A 6,000-nucleotide genomic window follows, 5' to 3' on the forward strand; every position below is an offset into this window, starting at 1 on the left:
TAATGCAAAAATAAACATCGCTAGTACATTTCATTAATTACATTCCATTTATAATTGACCCGCCTAACGACAAATAATTACAATTACAACAAATAAAGGCTTGACATATCTTGCTTTGCATGTCATGCATCTTTCCCCTATATTGGTTTCACCTTTTAAGTTGCGTTACTGAAATACATGCACTTTTCGACGATATTCTAATTTTCTGAATTTCACCTGTATTTGGGAGGGATGCTCCAGGAACTGCCTAAGTAAGGGAAGCTTGAACAAGCCCATTGGACACAGAATGCCATCTGACTATTGGAGGGAGAATGAGAAAATATGGGAAATGGTTGGAGGGGCAAGGAATGGAATGATCCTGGAAAAAGGGCATAGCTGAACAGGAACACTGAACACTGCAGCATTTTGTTGTAGGTTCTGTTTTGCAAACCATTTCCAAAGATTATTTGAGCTATGTCAGTTAAATTACTAAAAATTTGATACCAGTTTAATGTAGGCAGAGAGAGAGAGAAAGGAAGAATAAAAAGTAGACAGAGGATGACAGGAATGCCCCTAAAACTCAGTCAGCTGTCATTTCCCCCCATGTTTTATTGTGTAAACGAACAACTATTCCCCCCTCAACAATGCAAATAAATTCCAAAATCAGCCCATTTCAACTGTTCCTCTACAAAGGATTCCCCCCACCCAAGCTCTTAAGGCAAAATTTGTTTACATTTAATCCATTTTAGCATTGAAAAATATCAGACCTTCAGATACTGGCAAGTTAAACATATATTTGTATATATCAGCATAGAGGCTGTGGGATTCCTTCCCGTCTCCCCCCTTTTTTGGTTTAATATTTCATTTAAAAGCTATGGACAGTTCTGTTGACATGTTTTTTCTCTCTGGCTTTCTTTATAAACCCCTTTTTTATTTTTGTAAATATAAAGGCACACAATGAAGCTTTATGCATCTATTAAAATATACACATTTGGTAAATTTAGATTTCTTTTCCATGTGTCAGTAAGTCAACATATTTATATTTATATATATTATATAATAGTCAACAACACAATCATTCTCAAAATAAAAGTCACTCCATTAAGATATCTGCATAAACTTTCTTCATGACACACCACAAAAGCCCATTGCATAGTGCACCAATGGGGTTCAGGAACCACAAAAAAATAAATAAGTCAGAGAACAAACATGTTGTTTCCCTTTTAAACAAATACATCAATTTCATACCAGAACTGTAGAGAATTGTTACAGCAGGAAATGCTACCTGCAATAAATAAATAAAACACAGTTGCAACTTGGACAATCTAGAAACCAAATGAAATGAAAGGAAGAAAGATTTGAACGTTGAACACAAATGCCATTGTTACACCTACACACACGCACACGCACACAGTGACAGTCTTTTGCAGCAACAAAGCTTGAGTGCAGGGCCTTGTAATAACATAATTGTAGTGGCCCCCTCTTTCAGTCCACTTGTACCTTTTGCAGATACAAGGGCTTCACAAGCTCTCAAGGGCCTTCCATTTGCTTTCATAGAGGGAACAGCTTGGAATGTGCAAAAGGGTGCATGCGTCGAGTTACTGTTCATTTGTTGGGATGTGTGGAGCCCTGTCCATCCGGGTTGTGGAACCTGTGGGACTCCAAATGCTGTTTTAACTACAACTCCCATCATCCCTAACTGGTTGCCCCATAGAGGCAGGGGCTGCTGGGAGCTGTAGGCCAACAACATCTTGGAGCTCCAAAGTTTCCCATCCCTGGTTAAAACTCCTAAGGGCCATTCAGCTCTCACAGGCCTGTTTGCACACAGGCTGACGCATCACTTGATTTCTCGTCACTTAGCCGCTGAAGTGTGAAATGGCTCCATCGCAAAACATGATTTGAGACTGAGCTGAAGTGGAATTTCCACCCATGCTGTTTGGCCAGCGATAGCTCATGCTCTAAGTTAACTGAGGTACGTATCAACAGTACACTTTCACGATTTTCTTCCAGAAAGAGCAGGATAGGTGCATCAAGGTGTAGCTATGTTAGTTTCACCCAAAACATTGGCCTTGTTGTTGTGTCTTTAATAGCTTCCCCCCCCGCCGCAACTCGAACTCAGTTCTGGCACCTCTCAGGTGGGCGCCCTCGCCATTATAAGAGAACACTCAAATTGGCTTCTATCTGTACAATGATGCCACAACAAGCTGCATTGTAAGATCTCCAAATGCTTTTTCATTCTCTTAAAAACACTGCATTCCAACCCTCACCTCTGTCCCACCCCACCCACCTCCCCAAACCAATCTCCTATTTTATCATGCAAGAAAAATGTCCACTGTGTAGATGCTGTGGTTGGTTGGGAGACTTGTGGTCCTCCATGTGTCAGCACCTCCCATCCCACTTGGGTGTCTTTGGGTCAGTCGCTGCCTCTCAGCCTAACCTGCCTCGCAGGGTTGTTGTGAGGATCAAACAAAGAGAGGGAAAAGTGTGTATGCCATACTTGGGATAGAAATGCAATCAATAAACGAATGATTCCCTGACCAGTGGCCATGATGCTTGGAACTGATGGGAGTTGGGAGTTCAACAATATCTGGAGGGCCAAAGGTTCGCCACCCTGATTTATACCGAAGACGCTGTGGCAGCAAGAAAATGCATCCCAGGCTTATCACAGGAACAGGAAATGTGTATTCACTGGATGATTTGCATTTAAGAGTCACATCTCAAATTTAAAAAGGCAGTTTCTAATAGAGGTTGACCCTTCCAATGTGCTTTTGCTGCTTATTTCATTTGGGCTTCCGTGGGAGAAATTCCCAATCAATTTCCTCTCAGGGGTGGATTTACAGGTGTGCAAATGGGGCGTTGAGCCAAGAGGGCACCATCTTTGAGAAGGAGCCGGAAGGCTCTGACAGCGTCCTAGAATGCTCCCGCCTCCTTCCCAAGACCTAGTTCGCGCTTTTCCAGCTTTGGAAAAGACACCAGAGGGCTCCCCAAATCCAAGTTGCCAATAAAAAAATCCCTGTCAAAGCATCTATTAGTCCTGGGGTGAAAATTTCCCTTGGCGCCAACAGACACTTTTCATCTGGGGTCAAAGCGACTGGGGTGGGGGAAGGGAAGGAGGTTAACCCCCTTTCCCACACACTATGGTTTTGATCCTGGTTGGGATCCATAACTATTTGAATTTTAAGAAGCTTTAGGTATGTTAAATGTACTTGCACAATTAACATCACATCTGGTGGCTCTGCATCCCAACAGAAAAATCGGCACTCAAATATTTTGCTGTGGCGTGAATCCAATCTGAATTTGTGCCCTCCTGGTACAAGAGAGATCAGAGAGCTGAATTTTAGAAGTGTCGTGTATAATTGTGATTATACAGAAGAATAAAAAAAAACAGGTTTTGAACTGTGCATGTTTCTCTCTGCTGAAATAAAAAGCATTCACGTTATTAGCATGAACAGGGTTTGTGTTGAAGCAGAACTGGAGTGCCCTTGGCTACGATATAGGCTTTCTTGCTCCATTAAGGGGTCAGGTCCTTCTCTTCAATATTCCCACTATAGCAGACTGATCATTATAACTGCTACTGAGCAGGGGTGTGAAAAACACACCAAATCACACCTGAACCAGGTGAGCTAAATTTCATCTCCATTCTGAGATTTGGTTTGGCTTGTTTTGAATTCTATGATCTCTGCAACATAATCCCTCATGTGTATGTTGTGGGTTAACTTTGATTTCCTGGTATATGAAGGCACTCACCTAGATCAGTGTTTCCCAACCTTGGGTCTCCAGCTTTTTTGGACTACAACTCCCATCACCCCTAGCTAGCAAGACTAGGTCAGGGATGATGGGAATCGTAGTCCAAAACAGCTGGAGACCCAAGGTTGGGAAACACTGACCTAGATTATGATATAAACATTACAAACGACAACAGCCCTGCACTACTTTCCTTCCCCGCCCCTTTTTAAAAAGAAAAATGTTGCCAGTGCATCATGATTTTGCAAGAAGTGACATAAAATGGGTAAAGAATTTATTTCTACATGTAGAACATGCTTTCAGGGTGTCTGGGAATTTTTGCTTCCTTTGTTCTATGAAAGAAGGCCATACAGGACCTTCTTTCTCCTCTAAGGAAAGGGTGGGGAACCTGTGGTTCCTGTGGAAAGTGTTTGACTCCAACTCCCAGCTAGCATGGCCAATGGCCAGGGACAATGGAAGCTGGAGTCCAACAACATCTTGAGGACTACAGGTTCTTTATCACTCCTCCAAGGTTTCATTCTCAGAGCTAAAATAGTAGGATCCTTTGGGAATGGACAACAGCTCAGTAGTAGGCTGTGTTGCGACCAGGGAAAAGCTTGGCAGAAGAATACAGTAAATGGCACAAATCCCAAAGCCCTTCCTTATTCCTTAGGAAATGTTTATTTTGAGAATTCTTTGCCGCGGTTTTTGCTTTATATGAGCCTCAGCCAAGGGCCACCACCTCTCCTCTTCTTAACCCCGTGGCCACCACTGAGCACTCTGTGTGGCTCCAGACCATTTTAGAATCCTACCTATGCAGTATTTGTACAGAACTCTGTGCACACTTGGCTGCGAGTGCTGTTATAAATAAATATATTACGATTGTTTATGGAGAGGGGCAGTGCTGTTTGCACTAGGGATCAAATCCAAGAAGTTCTCTATTTTTGTACCTTGCAATATTATTAAGCTTTCCTTTAGAAAAGGGATTGAAAGACCCTGAGTTTCATCCTAGAGGTACGTAGTCAGCATTTAAAGTTGCCAAAGCATATTTGACTGACTTGGAGTTTTTATTTCTTTGGGCAGGTGTGAGTAGCCTGTTGTTGCTGGATTTCAGCATAGGCGCTTATTCTGTCGGCTTTAGTTGTTGTTGTTGTTGTTTGTTTTGTGGCAATCACCTCGAGACTGACATTGAAGGCAATTCCTAAATTAGATAAATAACAGAATAAGCAGCACCTATTATCCCTGGCAATTGCCCAATGGGGACCAGAGTCCAACATCATCTGGAAGACCACAGGTTCCTCACCCTGTGGTTGAGATGACCATGATGGTCCAATCTACAACAATGAACAAGGCTCCTCACCCCTTTTCTTAAGGGATATGGGTAATAGCAGTGATAAGCAAGCAAATGGACAAATAGTTCCGTACAGGTGCATCCCATGAGCTGAATCTCAAATGGCCAGATGAAAAAGTAAAGAAGGGCCAGTGAATATCTGATATGCTGTGGATGTTTGATGGATCCCAGTTCCAATGACTTCATTGCACATAGGCTGCAGAGCTTGCTATATCAAGCAGAGGTCTGCAGGGCTGCATAAAAGGAAACGCAAAGTTCTTTTTTGCTGTGTAGGATGTGACATCCGAAGCCGCATCCTGTGCAAGATTGTTTGGAAATAAGCCCTGGGTCTCACTCACCAGATGAATTAAGAAAACTCACAAATAGAGGAAAAACCTATTAACTCATGGGAACTTAGAATGATTGTTGCAATGTTTGTTTATGCCATGCTAAAGGAGGCACAAATTCATGGTTTACTGGGACAGGAATCAGGGAATCTCTATCTCTGAAGGGAAAAGGGAAAGGGAAAGGAAATATTTGTCACTCAATAAAGTTAGTGAAGAAGATGCAACACCAACTTATACACCACTGGTACTTCACTCAAGCTCAATATTCTCAATAGCTAGATTTAAATGTTGGAAATACAACGAGTCTCCCTTATATGTGGCAGGAATGTCAACATGTCAAAAGTTATTGGAGACATTTTTGGGGCATAATATTGCAAATTGGGGCTTAAACCCTTCACTGGTCCTTTTCAATGTAACTCGGCTTGATATTCCTGAGATCTAAAAATCATTGATCCTCCACTTAATGATTGATGCTAAAATAATATAGGCTTGATATTGGAAAAACACCCAGTCTCCCTCCATTTCGGAATTGGTGTTTAAATGTTTGGACCTAGCTATAATGGAAAAAATGATGGAAGGTATCAAAGACTTGGGACAAAACAGATCATCAATATAGCAGAC

Source organism: Zootoca vivipara, chromosome 5 (genome assembly GCF_965207765.1).
Source record: "Zootoca vivipara chromosome 5, rZooViv2.hap1.1, whole genome shotgun sequence".
NCBI lineage: Eukaryota > Metazoa > Chordata > Lepidosauria > Squamata > Lacertidae > Zootoca > Zootoca vivipara.